The sequence below is a fragment of the Ranitomeya variabilis genome, chromosome 5 (assembly GCF_051348905.1).
Source record: "Ranitomeya variabilis isolate aRanVar5 chromosome 5, aRanVar5.hap1, whole genome shotgun sequence".
NCBI classification, from domain to species: Eukaryota; Metazoa; Chordata; class Amphibia; order Anura; family Dendrobatidae; genus Ranitomeya; species Ranitomeya variabilis.
The window spans coordinates 303,178,573-303,200,431 of NC_135236.1; positions in this window are offsets into that span (position 1 = coordinate 303,178,573).

Consider the following 21,859-nt stretch of genomic DNA (forward strand, 5'->3'; position numbering starts at 1 on the left):
ACCATTTTGGTACCATGTGATAGTATTAGGAGCATGGCAGAGTAGTCTTTTCTACTGTTTTGTTACAACATTCACTCAGTGTGGTGCCACCAACGTCTTTTTGGCTCATCATTTTGACACACTTGTGGCTACCAGTTTTAAATGTGTTTTAGGTTTTGTAGGGATTATATCCCCTGTATTTTGTTTTTTCTTTAATAAAGATTATCATATTATTTGTTCTCATACGCAATTTCTTTATATGATTATATCTATATAGCGTTGAACTTATATCTATTTCTAGCTATTTTGGACGCCATATATGCTATCTATTGATGGTTATTGATCACAATATAGTTGCGTCCTTTTTGTTGAGGGTAATCATTTGATTTCTCATATTGCCAATATTGTTTGGGCAGGGGTGTTAAATCTGTGGTGACCTCAGATGATCCGACCTGAACTTGAGCCCTCAGACATCTTTCCTCACACGACCTACTCCATCCCAGTATGCTCCCAGTAGCCCAGTCAATATTAGGTGAATGGTGGCATAATCAAGGTATGCTTAATAGTACTTTGTCAATACCTTCAGGGATGACCAGCAAAGAAGCTATCTCTTGATGTCTTGGAGAAATTTCAAGAGAAATGGGAATGGTCTGATGTGTGATCTGAGAGGATAGTGCAGACCCATTTACCACCCGGATGATGATCAGCTTGAAGAGCATCACTGGAGGTATTGCGTGCCGTTGAGCAAAGGCGGAAGACATAAAATTACCCTCAGCCACAGAATCCATGCAATCCTCTGTAGTGTGTGTGAGCGATCCATAGGACAGTGTGACAGTAAAGGTTAGTTTTGAGGACACGTCCGACGAATCTAGAGAGCCCCCTCCAATGCCCACAAGAAGCGACAGTTCTCCCTGACACCTGGGACACCTATTGGCATAATGACCCTCCTGGACATAAACAAAACAAGTTGGTGGAGAACCTATGGAGCGGGATTTAACCTCCGCCCGATAACCCACCATGGTTTTCACCGGTTCGTTCGTCCGAGTCGGAGACCCCAAAGGATTGGAAAAATTTGGTGCTAACCGAATCCTTTGTCTACACTGGGCTCGCTGTAATCTTCGGTCAGCATACTGAAGATCGATACAAGTGGATATGGATATTAAATCCTCCAGTGTAGCTGGGATCTCCCAGGTGGACAAAGCATCCTTAACATGTTCTGCTAGTCCCCTCCAGAACACCGGGACCAAGACCTTATCTGGCCACTCCAGCTCTGAAGTTATAGTCCGGAACCGGATAGAAAACTGGCTGGTCGGAGAAGAGCCCTGAGTCAACGCCAGGAGTTGGAGTGCGGCATCATGGGTAACCTGTGGTCAAAGAAAAATCTGTTTCAGGGCCCTCAAAAAATGAGAGGCGCTCCTAACTACCAGGTCCTTACGTTCCCACAATGGAGTAGCCCACTCTAACGTCATGTCCATCAAAAGGGACACCACAAAACCCTCTTTGGCCCATTCAGATGAGAAACGCGAACTTAGTAGCTCCAGCTGGATTGAGCACTGATTCATGAATCCCCTGCAAGCCTTGCTATTCCCAGAATACTTATTGGGGAGTGGGAAGTGTGGAAAAAACAACAGGAGTCACAGCTGAAACCCTAGTAGCGGCTTCACTGGCTGCCTGTGCCATTACTGAGGATAGATCCACAGCTGAAGCTGCCCACTCTAAAGCGGACAGCCTGCCCTCCAGGTCCTGGAATTTCCACGGGAGCTTCTGCTCATTCGCCATTACTAGCCAGACCCTGGTGCTAAGATACTGTTAGGCTTGGCGGATCGCCATAAATGAAAATAACTTAATAAAGTGTGATCACAACCTGGGGTCCACCATGCAGAGATGACAACCTGCTGATAGTGAGTAATGGTGGAAGCGTGCGGCGTGCGATCTAGAAAAAACACGGGGTTAAACGTCACCCTGTGTGGACTGAAACTAGTTACCCAACTCTGATAGCCTCTCGGAGTGGTGTAATTAGAGATAAAGCTGCCCTTAGACAGAACAGTGCAGCTAGATGTCAAGTTAATAGATATGGCACTAGAATTAATCCCCTGTTCACTTCACAGGAGGTCGCAGCCCTCACACAGGACAAGGAGACAGGCAGTGGACAAAAATGCAGCATATGCACACACACGAACTCCTCTCCAGAGGTGCCGGAATTCTAAAGGCTAAATGCCTGCCCTGAATTCACACTAACTCCCCTCCGGAGGTGCCAGAATTCTAACAGCTTTCCGCCAAACCTGAACACATGCTGACAACTTAGCTCACACTGCCGTAAAGTTTCACACAGACGCATGACATAAATTATCTTAGCTCGCCGGTGTACGCTCCGAACCTTTTATACATTCTGCTTAAGTCCAGTCAGACAGGACCTTGCTTGAGGACCAATCCGGGACTGCCACATCACCCAAGCAGCTGATGACTGACCACCATTGAGAGTTCGCCACCTCACAAGCATGCTTAGTAGAGTGATTTCAGGACTTAGCCTCTGGAGCGTCTGTTTGCCGCTGCTTATTGCTGATTACCATAGCTTTGCTTGGAAGGTCAGCAGTAGCCAAGTGAATAGCCTGAGTCTGAGCAAGACACTGAGGCCGACATCTTTGCTGAGCAGCCCCTACAGCAGTTGGAGCAGAATGGGAGACCGCAGAGGCAGACAAGGCTTGGGATCTAACCCGTGCAGAGAGAGAATCCTAATGCCTAACAGTTATCATATTAATGAGCTGACAAGAGTAAGCAAGGTTTAGGATGTATAAAAACAGACAAAATCCTGAGATCCCAAAGTATTGTTACCCCTTTAAAAAATCAATTGAAAGGCCACATTTAGAATATGGGTTCCAGTTTTGGCTCCGCGTTTTAAAAAAGATATTCACAAGATAGAGTCAGTTCAAAGGCAAGCAACTAGATTATTACAAGTGATGGGAAGTCTTTCCTGTGATGAGAGGTTGGAAAAGTTAGGCCTGTTTAGGTTAGAATAAAGACATCTCAAAAAAGACCTAATTTATATGTATAATGTGATGCAGTGACCCCTGTTACAGCTAGGGGACGATGCATGTGCTTCTCAGGATATGCATGGAGGCATATCTGTGTTTATAATGGTTGAACTAGCCAACTCCCACCTATGGGAGTGGCTACAAGTATATAATGTGACCATGTGGGTCACATGAAAGAAAGATGGATGGACCTGAGTGATCTGTGTGCCAGGTCCTGGAGGGCCTCTGTGTTGGGAGGTCCTGGGAGTAGGACTAGATCCCTGAAGAGTACATGGGGGAGGCCTTGGACCTGGGGGCCTGTGTTTTGGACGGTCCCAGATGGGGATGGACGTCCTGAATAGCACACAGAGAGGATGCGTGTGCAGAGTCCGTGATGGCACTGCGTTTGGGGAAACTACAGCCCATCTGAGGATCTGGACTGTTAGGTGGCCTGGTGAGCAAGGCATTGCCCGGGACGGTGATCCCAGTTCGGCAGCTTCCCTGAGAGAGAGTACTGACAGGAGTCAGCGTATGGAGCAGGAGCTCCTGGAAGGTAACCCAGCATATGGGAAACCGTGCAGTCACCCATGGTAACTGGACGGAGTAAAGTCCAGCATGATTAGAGACTGCAACCATAATGTCGTATGTTGGTGCCCGTTGTGCTCCATGGACATTAATGAACTGTATGGCGTGCGGTCACCCACGATAACTGGACACAGAGGTTCGGCGTTTAGTTTAGTGACCGCGTTTCAAAGCCGTATACTATGATATGAAGATTGATGTAAAGACTGCTTGTCGTTCATATTTCTGTGGCTTATGACTCCATAATAAACCACATGGACTGTTAAAGTGAAAACCCGTGCCTGACTACATTAATCCACTGCCAAATGAGTGTCCCCCAATACACTCAGTAAGTGCAATCTTACAATAAATACATGTCTGGTCAATACAAAGGACTGGCATATGACTTATTTCTTCCAAAGACCATACTATAGCTAGAGTTACACTAAATGGCTTACCAATGATCACGACCAGCGATACGACCTGGCCGTGATCGTTGGTAAGTCGTTGTGTGGTCACTGGGGAGCTGTCACACAGACAGCTCTCTCCAGCGACCAACGATCAGGGGAACGACTTCGGCATCGTTGAAACTGTTTTCAACGATGCTGAAGTCCCCCTGCAGCACCCGGGTAACCAGGGTAAACATCGGGTTACTAAGTGCAGGGCCACGCTTAGTAACCCGATGTTTACCCTGGTTACCATTGTAAAAAAAAAACCACTACATACTCACATTCTGATGTCTGTCACGTCCCCCGCCGGCATCCACAGGGTTAAAACTGCTTTCGGCAAGAGCGCTGCTAATGCAAGCGCTGCTGCCGAGAGCTTCCCTGCACTGAATGTGTCAGCGCCGGCAGTAACAGCGGTGACGTCACCGCTGTGCTCTGCTGTATGGCCGGCGCTGACACAGTCAGTGCAGGGAAGCTCTCGGCAGCAGCGCGTGCATTAGCAGCGCTCCTGCCGAAAGCAGTTTTAACCCTGTGGACGCCGGAGGACGTGACAGACAACAGAATGCGAGTATGTACTCTTTTTTTTTTACTTTTACAATGGTAACCAGGGTTAATATTGGGTTACTAAGCGCGGCCCTGCGCTTAGTAACCCGATATTTACCCGGCCGCGCTTAGTAACCCGATATTTACCCTGGTTACAAGTGAACACATCGCTGGATCGGCGTCACACACTCCGTTCCAGTGATGACAGCGGGTGATCAGCGACCAAATAATGGTCCTGATCATTCCCATCGACCAACGATCTCCCAGCAGGGGCCTGATCATTGGTTGCTGTCACACATAACGAGATCGTTAGCGGGATCATTGCTACATCACCAAAAGCGTGACATTGCAACGATATCGTTAACGATATCGTTATGTGTGACTCAGCCTTTAGGACTTGGGGCACTCATTATGTGTGGAGGGAAGGTGATTCTGGCAGCTAAATAGGAAAGGATTCTTTACAGGTAAAGCTGTCAGACTATGGAATGCCCTACCGCAAAAGGTAATCATGGAAGTTGCTATAACATTTTAAAAAGGGCTGGATGATTTTCTCACAACATACGGCATTGTGGGTTTAAAATCTAGTGACTGAGAATGTATAACTGGTGGAAAAAGGTTGAACTTGATGGACCTCCACTGAAGAGCAAAATGGTAAAAATGTTTTGAACTGTTGACTTTCAGGCTCCATATCTCTACTACTTTGAAAGTGAGGCTACCATCATATTATAGACAATCATCTTGACCATCTCATACATAAATTTGACTTGCAACTATTTTGCATATGATTAGTTATGCAGATTCATGTCTTGTCTCTGCATTGTAATGGTTTTGCTCCTAAAAATCAAAATTTAAATTTTCATTATTTTGCTAGCATTTTGAAAATCCACCTTTATCTTTCAACACTGTCTGAATCCTTCTGGGCATTCTCTCGATTAGATTCAAGCAAGTCTCAGCCAAAATTTGATCCCAGCTCTCTTTTAAATGTTCCCGAAGCAGTTGTTCAATTGGGTTGAGGTCTGAAGACAAATCCAGCACCTCTACTTCATTGTCATTGAACCATTTCTTGGCCAATCCCAACATACTATTTGAGTCATTGTCCTGCTGGAACACTATGCTGTCCTTTTCATACCCAATGTACTTAAGTGTGCAAAGTAACTCATCTTGTAGGATACTCACATATAGCTGAGCATTGAGACCACGTCGATCCTGGTCAAGTATCTAATGCCTTTGGGTGTGAAACAACCCCATATAATCAGGCTTCCTCCAACTTGTCAGTTCTTTCACTGGATGCAGTTGGCCGAGAGACTGCTATCGATGAGCTGGATAATGCTGTTTTTCTTTTTTTGGGAAATCTTCATGGCTTCTAATCGATTTGAACCAGTGACCTTTCACTTGGGAATCAACCTAATAGCAAACTGAGCTATTAGGGAATGTAAGAACGGGTTGTATTTTGTAGTATACAGTAAGAAAAAGATTTTTCCACCACCAAGAGCAAAACAGTAACAATGCAGTGACAAGACAAGAATCTGTATAACTAATCATATGCTAAATAGTTGCAAGTCAAATTTATTTGTGAGATATCCAAGATGATTGTCTATAAAATGCTGGTGGTCTCACATTCGATGCAGTAGTAAATGGTGAGATATGGACCCAGAAGACAGAGATGCCAACATAAAGTGTAGAAATTACAGAGTGCAAAGTATCGTAAGCACAGCAATTTTACCATGGATGTTTTTATCACAATTTTGCATCAGTGCTTTATAAGCCTTTGATTGCTTGTATACACAGAGGAACAATAGGCTTATCTTAAAAATCTGAATGTGTGTTTTTTTAGCTTTAGGAATTGAATAATGCATGTATAAACTTTAAGCAATAAACTTTTCAGATTATCATTCATTTCAGTACAGAAATTGACACTTGTTTGGAGCACAGTTGTTATTTTGAAGCCACAGGAAGTGGCTCTTCGAATTTCTAAGAACAGCCCACAGTAATATAGGTATTCAATATGATGAAAGGGCTTTATGTATAGCAACAACTGTATACAAACATGTCTAGATTAGTTTTTATTCATTTTTCTTTAAGAATTATGATTCAAAAACACTGAACTCTATTTTTATAATTCCATTCAAATGGAATAAATGAAATAACTTTTACCGTCCAACCTTCAAATAAATGCATTTGCTAATTGCTATATATGGGAGCTTGCCATCATCCTGAAATATTTCAAAGGATTTTCTTTGTTTTTTTACAAGGTATGTAAATGTCTGTAAATGCTTAAAAATTGTAGTAACTAGAAATGAGCCAATATATTAGAGTGGAATTGAATTCTACACAAATTTGTCAAAAATTCTGCATTTTTCAGACACTAAAGAGCTCTCAAAATGTGAAAATAAAAAAAAATCCTTTACACCCTTTACTGCTCAATTCTCTGGCCACCTCACTTCTCACTGTCACCTGTCTGGTCCTTGCCACATATATTTATTGCTGCTCTCATTGAAATGTCTGTCAAGACATTGTGACATTTCTCACACTTCCACAGAATGGTTCTACACATGCACGCAAAAGGTCATGACATCATGATGTTCACCTTGACCTTACATGCGCATGTACAGAACCCTCCTAGGTCTCATCAGAGCCAGAGGTCCCAGCCTAGTGTGAGAGGCCCTGGTATTTCAGCACGAGCAGCAGAGATAAGAAGGTTGCATCGAGGGCCACATTGGTGATGTGAGGGGCCTGGAAAGGTGAGCGGTAAGGGAGTATATGGATTTTTTAAATTTTTTACATTTTATATTTATTATTCTCTGGAATCTCTCCAAAAAAGAAAAATAATTTGTGGAAAATAACTTCTCTGTGAATTGAACTTTCCTGGGAAAATCTACAAGAATTCAGATTTTGTCTGATCTGCTGATCTGATCTGGGAAATAATCAGTCCCAAATTTGCTTTTATTTTCCATTAATTAAAGTTGTGCTGGGTATTATTACAGGTCTATTCATACATGATGGTCTTTTGCTGCATATACTTGAAAAAAGTGACATTATATTCATAAGAACCATTATAATCATAACATTTTAACATTTACATGGTATCATCTGACCAAAGATATGACATAAGTTACGATAAGTAAGATGGGCCTAAACAAGAAATAGTTATAATTACATTTTGGTGTTGGATAAAATAAATACTGTCACAAATTTGGGAAAAAAATTAGAGCACATATATGTGTGTTCCTGTGAATATAGGTTACTGGAAAAGTGTTGACAATGCCTCGTTTTTATGTGTTTGGAGAATTGACACTAAAATTCAGCATTAAAACCTGTAGTTGTACTAATTGCTAGAATCATTCTGTTTGCTAGAAGAGGTAGGATTAGTGCTCTCATTGCATTTAATAAATCCAGAGACATTAAAGGATTAGCAATGGTATAAGGAATAATAAATAATACACTTGGAAACTAGTATAGTAACATAATGCAAAATCTTTTTTTCTCTTTTTTTTTTTGTTGTAATACGTTTAAGCAAGACTTAGTCTAGATTTGTCAACATGCATAAATCAATTCTGAACTTCATTCTAAGTTTTCTTTTGCCAAGATCTTGTTTCATCTTTGTAAAATGGTTATGTAGAGTTGGTAGAATCTGGCATTCTACAAGTGTTAAATAGTAAGTAAAACTTGACTTATTCATTCATTAAAGGGAACCTGTCACCTGAATTTGGCGGGACCGGTTTTGGGTCATATGGGCGAGGTTTTCAGGTGTTTGATTCACCCTTTCCTTACCCGCAGGCTGCATGCTGGCCGCAATATTGGATTGAAGTTCATTCTCTGTCCTCCAGAGTACACGCCAGCGCAAGGCAATATTTATCCTTTTTTGATTACCCTGCATAAAAGGTCAATTTCCACTGAGCCTATACATACTCATCTGTCTTTTTACTGCCCCCTTGGTATCAAGTCTGTTTGAAAGGGTCCCATTTGGACTTGAAGTGTGCGTATCAGTCACTTATCTGGAGGGCCATACAGGAGACAAGGGGCAGTCTTTGTTGTATATTAATAAAGTGCCAACCTCCGCAGACAGGTAGGGTATTTGTCAGGGACCATCTTTAGGGTGGATCTAGTGTGCACTTTTTATATGGTGTATATAAGTTTGTGTTTTTTGTCCTTTTTTCAATAAAGTTGTAACTTTTTATCAGTATTTATGAGGTTTCTTATGATAGCCGCTTTCCCATATTACCTCAAGTATATTGACTTTCCTGAGATCCTAGTTAATGATAAACTTACCTGGAGCAGCCAGTGCCAGGCAGTTGCTGCCAAGGCAAACAGGATCATGGGGTGCATTAAAAGAGGTCTGGATACACATGATGAGAGCATTATACTGCCTCTGTACAAATCCCTAGTTAGACCACACATGAAGTATTGTGTACAGTTTTGGGCACTCATTCTCAGGAAGGATATAATGAAACTAGAGCAAGTACAAAGGAGGGCAACAAAATTAATAAATGGGATGGGGAACTACAATACCCAGAGATATTAGCAAAATTAGGATTATTTAGTCTAGGAAAAAGATGACTGAGGGGAGATCTATTAACCATGTATAAGTATATAAGGGGGCAATACAAATATCTCTTCGAGGATCTGTTTATACCAAGGAATGTGATGGTTACAAGGGGAATTCTCTGCGTCTGGAGGAGAGAAGGATTTTCCACCAACATAGAAGGATTCTTTACTGTTAGGGCAGTGAGAATTTGGAATTCCTTGTGTAACACCCCATTAAGCTGGCTGTTACAGTGGTGTCACTTTCCTTTCGGGGAGGGTGATACCATGCCTGGAAGTGAGGAGGATCCCTTTAACAGGTGGCACATACATGAAAGATGTTCTGATTCCAGGCCAGAAGGGGGAGCTCTGAACCCGGTTTCAGGGGAGCTTCCCCAGATATACACTCACCGGCCACTTTATTAGGTACACCTGTCCAACTTCTTGATAACACTTAATTTCTAATCAGCCAATCACATGGCGGCAACTCAGTGTATTTAGGCATGTAGACATGGTCAAGACAATCTCCTGCAGTTCAAACCGAGCATCAGTATGGGGAAGAAAGGTGATTTGAGTGCCTTTGAACGTGGCATGGTTGTTGGTGCCAGAAGGGCTGGTCTGAGTATTTCAGAAACTGCTGATCTACTGGGATTTTCACGCACAACCATCTCTAGGGTTTACAGAGAATGGTCCGAAAAAGAAAAAAAATCCAGTGAGCGGCAGTTCTGTGGGCGGAAATGCCTTGTTGATGCCAGAGGTCAGAGGAGAATGGGCAGACTGGTTCGAGCTGATAGAAAGGCAACAGTGACTCAAATCACCACCCATTACAACCAAGGTAGGCCTAAGAGCATCTCTGAACGCACAGTGCGTCGAACTTTGAGGCAGATGGGCTACAGCAGCAGAAGACCACACCGGGTACCACTCCTTTCAGCTAAGAACAGGAAACTGAGGCTACAATTTGTACAAGCTCATCGAAATTGGACAGTAGAAGATTGAAAAAACGTTGCTTGGTCTGATGAGTCTCGATTTCTGCTGCGACATTCGGATGGTAGGGTCAGAATTTGGCGTAAACAACATGAAAGCATGGATCCATCCTGCCTTGTATGGAGCATCTTTGGGATGTGCAGCCGACAAATCTGCGGCAACTGTGTGATGCCATCATGTCAATATGGACCAAAATCTCTGAGGAATGCTTCCAGCACCTTGTTGAATCTATGCCACGAAGAATTGAGGCAGTTCTGAAGGCAAAAGGGGGTCCAACCCGTTACTAGCATGGTGTACCTAATAAAGTGGCCGGTGAGTGTATATGTTCTGGCTTGGAGAAGGAGTTAGGAAAATGGTGTCAGACTGTTAGCTGAAGGAGAGATGGGTGAGCAGGACAGCTGCCACCTGGTGCTGCAGCTCCAGGCCAGAGAGGAGAAGCGGACAGTGTTGTATCTGTAGAACGTGCCAGAGGGGAGAAGCACACGAGAACTAAGGAGCCGGAAGTGAGCTGCGAATGAGCTCCTTCCATGCTGAAGTGCAAGAACCGGACACCTGGAGTCCGAGGCTGTGTAGGACTGTATGCCCCACAGCAGAAACCAAAGGTCAGAAGATTCTAGGTCATCTGTCTGCACCAACACCCGAAGGCACAGCAACACATAGAGCCTGGAGTCAGAATTAGAGACACCTGTAAAAAGTCTTGCGTTGCCTGCCATTCGGGTACTGTCTTAGAACAGGGAAACAGAGGCGCTCGTGTGGAGCCATAGGCAACAAAGGACTCGACTTACAGCGCAAGAAAGAAGGCTTTTAACCTCACCTGAAAAGGGGGATCCATAATCGCTTGCAGGCCGACTGGACCTTACCATCACCTGCAATATTTTGCATTTCCGCACGGTTGCCACACACGTCAAATCGCCGCATGCGGACGCATCTGCATACAATGCATGTCCCTGTATACCCAATGATAAAGATTGGTACGCAGGAAACTCAGGACGCATGCAGCAGTAGTTGGAGTGTGGGCGGAGCTTCACAGAGGAAGGAGGGAGTAAGCTGCCATCCACAGACCTCCTTAATGTAAGTGTGAAACCAGCCTTATGCACGTGTGAGCACGTGTGTATAAGAATATGTGACAGCAATAAAGTTGGTTTGCAAATGAAACAAAGTGCTTGTGCTAAATAGCGGACATACAATGTAATGGATTTGAGATGATCATTTTTACTCCTGTGCAAATATGCAAATATCTCCCGGTGATTCATTTAAACAAATGGTTAGACATAAGTAATAATGCCAAATCATCTGCAACACCTGTGTGAAGAACATCACACCTAATGCAGGTAAGCCAAACAACATATATAAATATTATGTCAATGTTGGGTTTCAAGTGCTCAAGTTACAGTGCTAATGTAGACAGTATGAGCTGTTGAGCTCAGTTACTGGCTGCAGCACTGTCAACATGATTGTAGCACTGCAAACAACAGTGGTGAGAAAGTGCTGGATATGGAGAGGATGAGTAAAATACAATTTGATTTATTAAAACCAACACAACCCCGGAAGAAGAACTTATCGAAACGCGCGTAGGGGTTTCTTGCTGGTCCTGTGTGAGTGCATAAGAGGTAATTTTGACCTTATGATTATGCCGTAGTCGTGGTTTGTGCACGACCATATTGCAAGCATTAAAAGCTTAGGTGCCATATAGTATGTTGTGGTCTAGACCACATTTATGATGGATTAACTGTGGCATATATTACTATACAAGCCTTATAGGCTGTTTGGGTGGAATCATTATATATGTACGCACACTGGCACTTTGGCAGAATACATCTCTTGTAGGCAATTCATCTGACTTAATACCTATTAATTGGGTTAACAATAACTAAGGAACAAGTTATTTAGTGACTTACCTTACTATTTACCATAAGTGTGTTATTGTTCCGATATTTGTACCGCACATGAAACCAGTTATTGGATTGGAGGCATTCCGTACATTATGAAATTGTATATGTTGAGAGTTGAACCTTTTATCTCAGTTGTTATAAATAGATATGTTTGAACTGAACATTCTGTGGCCTGATTAATTATCTAGGAGGCCTCTTTTTGGTGTATATATAAATGTTATGTCAATGTTGAATTTCAAGTGCTCAAATGGGATATTCATATTGTCCATTACACTCCGTCCATTACTATGTGGTTTAAGCCACTGCATCTTGTTTTACCAAAACAATTTCCATAATCGAATAGTTTTCAGCGTTTTAATTTTGTAAATAACACTTAAGGGTTTTCCATTTTCATAAAACCTGTGTTTACTCACCCTTACCTAGTCAAGCACTGTGTCTCTGCTGCTGCCCTGCTGTGTCTGGTGTCTGCATCACTGATGATTAGTGTTGAGCATTCCGATACCGCAAGTATCGGGTATCGGCCGATATTTGCTGTATCGGAATTCCGATACCGAGATCCGATACTTTTGTGGTATCGGGTATCGGTATCGAAACAACATTAATGTGTAAAATAAAGAATTAAAATAAAAAATATTGCTATACTCACCTCTCCGACGCAGCCTGCACCTTACCGAGGGAACCGGCAGCGTTGTTTGCTTAAAATTCGCGCTTTAACTTCCTTACTTGAAGTCCCGGCTTGTGATTGGTCGCGCGCCGCCCATGTGACCGCGACGCGACCAATCACAGCAAGCCGTGACGTAATTTTAGGTCCTTCAGGATTTTAAAATTACGTTCCGGCGTTGTGATTGGTTGCGTCGCGGTCACATGGGCGACGCGACCAATCACAAGCCGTGACGTCACGGGAGGCAGGACACGCACGCATTTTAAAATGCGCGCGTCTCCTGCCTCCCGTGACGTCACGGCTTGTGATTGGTCGCGTCGCCCATGTGACCGCGACGCAACCAATCACAACGCCGGAACATAATTTTAAAATCCTGAAGGACCTAAAATTACGTCACGGCTTGCTGTGATTGGTCGCGTCGCGGTCACATGGGCGACGCGACCAATCACAAGCCGGGACTTCAAGTAAGGAAGTTAAAGCGCGAATTTTAAGCAAACAACGCTGCCGGTTCCCTCGCTGAAGTCCAGGCTGCATCGGAGAGGTGAGTATAGCAATATTTTTTATTTTAATTCTTTATTTTACACATTAATATGGTTCCCAGGGCCTGAAGGAGAGTTTCCTCTCCTTCAGACCCTGGGAACCATCAGGAATACCGTCCGATACATGAGTCCCATTGACTTGTATTGGTATCGGGTATCGGTATCGGATTAGATCCGATACTTTGCCGGTATCGGCCGATACTTTCCGATACCGATACTTTCAAGTATCGGACGGTATCGCTCAACACTACTGATGATGTGATTCTGCAGCCAGTCACTGAGCTCAGTGACTGGGCTAATTATTATTATTATTACTTATTTATATAGCACCATTAATTCCATGGTGCTGTACATGAGAAAGGGGTTACATACAGGGTTATAGATATCGTTTACAGTAAACAGGTTTACAGTGACACTGGTACAGAGGGGAGAGGACCCTGTCCTTGCGGACTTACATTCTATGGGATAGTGGGGAAGAGACAGAAGGTAGGGGTGAGGCGGCGGCTCTGGCGGTGGTGAGGCGGCGGCTCTGGTGGCGGTGAGGCAGCGGCTCGGTTATTGTAGGCTGTAGGCTTTCCTGAAGAGATGGGTTTTCAGGTTCCGCCTGAAGGATCCATGGGTGGTGGATAATCGGACGTGTTGAGGCATGGAATTCCAGAAGATGGGGGATATTCGGGAGAAATCTTGGAGGCGGTTGTGTGAGGAACGAATAAGTGTGGAGGAGAGTAGGAGGTCTTGGGATGAACGAAGATTACGTGAGGGAAGATTTTGGGAGATTAGTTCAGAGATATAGGGAGGGGACAGGTTGTGGATGGCTCTGTAGATCAGTGTTAGTAGTTTGAACTGGATTCATTGGGGGATTGGGAGCCAGTGGAGGGATTTGCAGAGGGGAGAAGCAGGGGAGTAGCGAGGAGAGAGGTGGATTAGCTGGGCAGCAGAGTTAAGGACAGACTGGAGTGGTGCAAGAGAGTTAGCGGGGAGTCCACAGAGGAGGGTGTTGCAGTAATCGAGGCGGGAGATGATGAGAGCATGCACAAGAGTTTTGTTAGATTGTGGGCTGAAGAAGGAATGGATTATGGCAATATTTTTGAGTTGGAGGCGACACGAGGTGGCAAGAGCTTGGATGTGAGGTTTGAAGGACAGGGCAGAGTCAAGAGTTACCCCGAGGCAGCGGATTTCAGGAGTGGGAGAGAGCGTGATGCCGTTTACCATAATAGATAGATCGGGTAGAGGGTTACTTGAGGTGGGGGAAAGATGATGAATTCGGTTTTGTCTACATTGAGTTTTAGGAAGCGAGAGGTGAAGAAGGAGGATATGGCTGACAGACACTTCGGGATTCTGGACAGCAGGGAAGTGACATCTGGGCCAGAGAGGTAGATCTGAGTGTCGTCTGCATACAGGTGATACTGGAAGCCATGGGACTTTATGAGTTGTCCTAGGCCAAGGGTATACATGGAAAAAAGTAGGGGCCCTAGGACAGAGCCTTGAGGGACTCCAACAGAGAGAGGGCGGGATGAGGAGGTAGTGTGGGAGTGGGAAACGCTAAATGTGCGGTTGGATAGGTATGAGGCAATCCAGGACAGGGCGAGGTCTTTGATGCCAAGCCAAGGGAAGAAAGAATCTGTAGCAGTAGGCAGTGATCGACTGTGTCGAAAGCAGAGGACAGGTCAAGAAGGAGGAGGATGGAGAACTGTCTGTTAGCTTTGGCTGTGACTAAGTCATTAGTAATTTTTATCAGGGCAGTTTCGGTGGAGTGGTGGGGGCGGAAGCCTGATTGGAGGTTGTCAAGGAGAGAGTTAGATGAGAGGTGGGAGGAAAGTTGACCATGGACATGCTGCTCAAGGAGTTTTGAAGCAAACGGGAGCAGTGATATGGGGCAATAGCTGGGCATAGCAGTTGGGTCAAGGTTAGTTTTTTGAGGATGGGTGTGATGGTGGCATGTTTGAAGGCAGAGGGGAAGGTAGCAGAAGAGAGCGATAGGTTGAAGAGATGGGTTAGGGCTGGAATAAGCGTGTTAGTGAGGTTGGGGAGCAGGTGGGAAGGGATGGGGTCAAGTGCACAGGTGGTAAGGTGTGATTTGGAAAAGAGGCGAGTAAGCTCTCCTTTGGTTATGTTGGAGAGGGAGATTATTAGGGAAGGGCAGAGGTCTGGTATATGAAGTGGTTGGGGTGGTGGACAAGTAAAGGTTTGCCTTGTTTGGTCGATCTTGTTTTTGAAGTAGGTGGCAAAGTCCTCGGAAGAGATGAAGGGAGTTGGAGGTGGCAGTGGTGGGCAGAGGAGAGAGTTAAATGTGCTGAACAGTTGTTTTGGGTTGTAGGATAGTGAAGATACAAGGTTAGTGAAATAGGTCTATTTAGCAGAGGTGAGGGCTGATTTGAAGCTAATGTGCTAATGTAGACAGTATGAACTGTTGAGCTCAGTGACTGGCTGCAGCACTGTCAACATGATTGTAGCACTGCAAACAACAGTGGAGAAAAAGTGCTGGATATGGGGAGGATGAGTAAAATACAATTTGATTTATTAAAACCAACTGCACCTGGGGGCTCAGGGTTTCTTATTACAGGAAATACCCTTTATTATTGTGCAATAAAAAGTTTCTCAATTGTTTTTCAAGCTTTGCTATAAGTAGTACTTAGTGTCGGCAACCCACCCTGACCATTGTAGCCTGCAGTACAAATATCTCTCCTGTACTATTTTGATAGAATATTGATGAAAGCAGGTTGGAGATGCAGTGACAGACAAAAGGCAGAGCAAGGGTTAAACAAATTTAACAGTTTTAATTTAACAGGGGTTAGAGGGAGATGAAGGGTTAAACATGGGAATAGCAGTCCAATTGTGAAGGATATGCAGGGTTAATAAACAAATTAACAGTAGTTCAGTTGTGCATTTATGGTGTCAGGAGTTCTTCAGATTGCAGGGACCACTTGGGGGTTGTTAGCGCTGGCAATGGCTTGCACGGTGTTTGTCCAAGGAGATTCGGTTGGTAACGGCGGTCCGTCTTCTGGCGGCATCGCTCGGTCTCCAGCACCTTACGCTGAGCCCCTAGTATATGAAAATATGTGGCCAGAGCAAAGAAGGCCGCAGCACGATCAGGATCCCCCATGGGGAGGAAGGTATATGCTGGTAAGGTGAGCTGCAAATGTCTGTCCAGTACCCAGTTCTCTCTTTGCGGCACGTGTGCTGTACTCACAGTCATGAAGCGCACGGCACCTTGCTCTCTGCCAGCTACCGGGCGCACTGCACTTCTCTCTCTGCAACCCCCGCTGGTCATGGAGGGAGTATATGGATGCAGGCCGGTGCAGTCCCGATGCTCAAGGGATGGAGCACTTCCCTCCCTGTGCTGTGCGCTGCCTATTCCTGCCAAGATTGTTGCGCCAGCAGCAGCTGGCATGACGCTTCTCCAACGAGGTCCCGTAGACAATGGTCCGACAAGGAGGGAAGCAGAGAACATTCCTGAGCTTTGCCCTGGCTCTTAGGGTGACGTGCGGTGCTTAGCTGAACAGGGCTCCCGGCTCTTTCCCTGTTACTGTGGTGGGCTCCAGCAGCGTCCCGGCGTCGGATTGGCTTTTACTTTTAACCGTGCCACTGTAAGAGGGTGGTGCTGTTATGGACAGTAGTAACACGCTATCACTTTAAGAGGCTGCACCCCCTTGTCTGGCGTGATGGAATGTTCTGCTTCTCCCCTGCAATAATCGTTGTAATGAACTAGTCTGTGCAGAGTGCAGGTTTGGAGCTGGAGCAGCGTGTGTGAGCTGATGCTGCTGTAGAGAGGACTTTTTGTGCTGATAGCTGAAAGAGAGACGAACTGTGTCCTGATATAGCTGCAAGAGAGCCACGAAGATACAGAGAAAGGGATTTACAGTTTCCAGGAGCATCCCTAGGATCCAGAAGCAAGGAGAAGACCACGCTTCACAGAGCTGACAGAAAGCCGTGCGCCCCACCGTATTAGACTGCTGGGGGCCCCCCTGGGACTGGAGCTGATTCTCCAACATCACCGTGAGTTTGTTCCTGTTTGGTGCACCTGTTAGGGCTTAGTGTAGGCTTCAATAGTCAGTACACGGGAGCCGTGTGGCCTGCTTAGTAAAGGCCAGGGAGGTTATACGTAGAGTAGCATCATCACTTGTTTATTGTTTACATTTGCTTGTTAGACATATTTTAAGTCTGTAATAGCTGGAGCACCGTGCTAGTTTACGGAAAAGATAAAGTTTATTACTCTTGTAAATTGTCTTTTGCCATTGTATACCCCTGTTTGCATCTTCCTCATTCCCTTGATTTCTTGCCTTCCAATAAATCTACCCTTTGTTGTTTGCACCTCATCTTTTGTACAGTAGTCTTCCTCCACCGTGGTGGTCCCCCGGCCATCGCTTCACCACCAGCTTCCGGGTCAGGGAATCTGTCGGGGCCTTCATGCCTTCCCCCAGACAACATGGGACGCAGCCTCAGCAATTCCAGACCCGGTCTGGCACAGGTACCTGCAGTCCAGTCTTCCTCATTACACTCTCCCTCTCCTTTCGCTTGCCATTCCATAGGCGAGGACTCTTTGTGCCCCTTTATGTTCTTCGGAGGTGGGCCAGATGCCCACAGTTTTTTCGCCCATTTCTGCCTCTCTTGCACTTTGTTTTACCCAAGAAAATTATTCTGTGTATATTGTATGGGCAGAACACCAGCGTGGTCACACTGAGCACTTTGAGGCACCTCTTGAATTTTCTTATCAAGAGTACTCAGGACTTCAGGTATCTCATACAGAATTTTGACATTGGACTCTTCTCCATGGCATTCAATGTCCTCCTCCACTAAGTCATCTGACTGCACACTAGTTGTGAGCCCTTCCTCCACCTCTTCACTGGTGCTGCCGTCATTATTAATTTTCTTGGCACACTCCGGCTCCACCCGATTCACCTCCATGCTGCTGAGTAATGCAGACATCTCGCTGCAGGCAGATGACGCCTTCTCCCTCATTTACTGGCGTCTGACACCATGGCTCTGTCTTGCTTTGGATGAGGCTCCCCTTTGCTCACTGTACCATTTCTTCCAGGTGCAGCGCTCTCTCCAGTGAGCATGACCTTTGGAGGGGTGAGCAAATCTTTGCCGTCTGCTGTCTCGTGTAGGGCAACTACTTGATAAGTGTCCTATTTTTCCACTAGTCCAACACTCACTTCTGCGCCTGTCTGGTGGGTGCTTCGGTCTAGTTCGCCATCCTCCAGGAGAGGAATACCCCCTCTGTATTCACTCTTCGTCCAAAAAAAGTTATTTCAGCTCACCCATTAGAAGCTAAATCGCTGTGGTGGTATCATCCGAGCACGGAAATGACATCTCTGCCAGGACGTAGAAAATTGAAGAAAAAAAATATAGGAATCCAGCTCCAGGATGTAAAATATAAAAAAATACTTTATTCAAACATTTAAAAATTAGAATAAGGGCTTACAAATGACCAGCAAAATAGTTAGGGAGCAGCCATTTTTAAATGTTTGAATAAAGTATTTTTTGATATTTTACATCCTGGAGCTGGATTCCTATATTTTTTTTTCTTCAGTCACTCTTCGTTCCAGGATATAGGATTAGATTCTGGGGCTGCTGCTGGAGTTTCTCTTATGTTCCGCAACTCTCCTCTAACTTCTCTTATCTCTTGCCATAAGTTCACCCAGGGTATGGGATTGGACTCCAAGACAGCAGCAAGGACTTCCTTTAGGCACCCTATTTCTGCGTTCATTTTTCGCATTTCCTGTTGTAAATCGCGGGACCACTCCGGCTCTGCCGCGCTCGCGGTCGGTACTTCGCGGCTCTGGACCATCCCTGCCAAGGCTGCGGTCCCCTGCTCCTGTTCCCTTATGTGCGCTTCTGCCCCAATTTCTGAGAAAGTCATACGTGGCCTAGCACACAGGTACTCCAGCAAAGCTTGTTTAAGCAGTGCATCTCTAAAGCCTGCCACTAGCTGGTTTCTCAGAATTATATCAAGAGGCCCTGTGCTTACGTCATCCTGCTTAGTGATCATAGCGTGAATCTCCTGCAGCGCATGTTAGGTGTCGAGTTCCCGCCGCTGCACAGGGGGAATCTCGAACCATGTCCACTGCGGCCTCCCATTCTCCTCCAGCCGCAGTGGAACCTGCTCAGCAGAGACGTCGATCCCAGCATCTGGCTCAAGCTCATCCTGTGCGCTTGGATACTGCTACCTTTACAGGCTCTGCCTTTGTAGCCAGCACTGTTCAGCAGCGAGCAGTCATTTTAGGGACTAAGCCCTGCTTTTCCCACACTGAGCATGCCCACGGGACGACCTCCCATTGGAGGTCGGGGGTCACATGCTCAGGTCCTGTTGCAGTTCTTATTGGACCATTAGGAAGGTCCCAGAGCGCTACTGCTATAAAAGGTTCACATGGCCACTCGGCCATACGCTAGTATAAACTTATTAACTTGTGTGTTGTGAATTTGGTTTCTGGGCTCCCCCGGTGGTTTCTGGTGGTACTGCACTTGTGTGCTTCATCTCCTCTGTTCACCTGTTTCCATCAGGATGTGGGAGTTGTCTATTTAGCCTTGCTCCTCAGTCATTTCTATGCCGGCCAACAATGTTACCAGAAGCCTTTCTGTTGCATGTTCCTGCTCCTAGACTACTATCAGCTAAGTTGGACTTGTAGTCCTAAGATTGTTTTGCATTTTTGTTCCAGTTCTCTGTGTTTGAATATTTCTGAGGCTGGAAGCTCTTGTGAGCTGAAATTGCCACTCTGGTGTCATGAGTTGATATTAGAGTCTTAAAGTAATTTCAGGATGGTGTTTTGAAAGGGTTTTCAGCTGACTGTGAAGTTCCCTTTTCTGTCTTCCTACTATCTAGTAAGCGGACCTCAATTTGCTAAACCTATCTTCATACTTCGTATGTCAATTTCCTCTAAAATCACCGACAATATATGTGGGGGCTACTGTCTGCCTTTTGGGGAAAATTTCTCTAGAGGTAAGCCAGGTCTGTATTTTCCTCTGCTAGGGTCAGTCAGTCCTCCGGCTGGCGCTGGGCGTCTAGGGATAAAACGTAGGCACGCTACCCGGCCACTGTTAGTTGTGCGGTAGGTTTAGCTCACAGTCAGCTCGAGTTCCCATCTTCCAAGAGCTAGTCCTTTTGTATGCTTTACTACGGTCTCTTGCCATTGAGAACCATGACAGTTTGGCCGGCCAAGGGTTAAAATAATTGGCAGAAGAAAGGAGAGAAAAGAAGTCTGCAGAGAATTTTTTTTTTTTTTGTGAGTTTGCTCATTAGTTGATTCACTTGCATCTCTGCTTACTGCAGCCTTCATCTCTCTCTCCTTCTAATCCTTGAATGGTTCTGATTTCACCTGATTAAAATGGATCCACAGAGTTTAGCTATAGGTTTGGATAATCTCGCTATGAAGGTTCAAAGTTTACAGGATTTTGTAATTCATGCTCCTATATCTGAACCTAGAATTCCTTTACCTGAATTTTTCTCCGGGGATAGATCTCGCTTCCAGAATTTCAAACATAATTGTAAATTATTTTTGTCTCTGAGATCTCGCTCCGCTGGAGATCCTGCACAGCAGGTCAGGATTGTAATTTCCTTGCTCCGGGGCGACCCTCAGGATTGGGCATTTGCTTTGGCACCAGGGGATCCTGCGTTGCTCAATGTGGATGCGTTTTTCCTGGCTTTGGGGTTGCTTTATGAGGAACCTCATTTAGAGATTCAGGCTGAAAAAGCCTTGATGGCCCTGTCTCAAGGGCAAGATGAGGCTGAAATATACTGCCAAAAATTTCGTAAGTGGTCTGTGCTTACTCAGTGGAATGAGTGCGCCCTGGCGGCGAATTTCAGAGAGGGTCTCTCTGATGCCATTAAAGATGTTATGGTGGGGTTCCCTGTGCCTACAGGTCTGAATGAGTCCATGACAATGGCTATTCAGATTGATCGGCGTTTGCGGGAGCGCAAACCTGTGCACCATTTGGCGGTGTCTACTGAGAAGGCGCCAGAGATTATGCAATGTGATAGAATTCTGTCCAGAAGCGAATGACAGAATTTTAGGCGGAAAAATGGGTTATGCTTCTATTGTGGTGATTCAACTCATGTTATATCAGCATGCTCTAAACGTACTAAGAAGGTTGATAAGTCTGTTTCAATTGGCACTTTACAGTCTAAGTTTATTCTATCTGTGACCCTGATTTGCTCTTTATCGTCTATTACCGCGGACGCCTATGTCGACTCTGGCGCCGCTTTGAGTCTTATGGATTGGTCCTTTGCCAAACGCTGTGGGTTTAATTTAGAGCCTCTGGAAGTTCCTATACCTCTGAAGGGTATTGACTCCACGCCATTGGCTAGTAATAAACCACAATACTGGACACAAGTAACTATGCGTATTAATCCGGATCACCAGGAGATTATTCGCTTCCTTGTGTTGTATAATCTACATGATGTGTTGGTGCTTGGATTGCCATGGCTGCAATCTCATAACCCAGTCCTCGACTGGAAAGCAATGTCTGTGTTAAGCTGGGGATGTCAGGGGACTCATGGGGACGTACCTTTGGTTTCCATTTCGTCATCTATTCCCTCTGAGATTCCGGAATTTTTATCTGATTATCGTGACGTTTTTGAGGAGCCTAAACTTGGTTCACTACCTCTGCACAGAGATTGCGATTGTACTATAGATCTGATTCCGGGCAGTAAGTTTCCAAAGGGTCGTTTATTTAATCTATCTGTGCCTGAACATGCTGCTATGCGGGAATATATTAAGGAGTC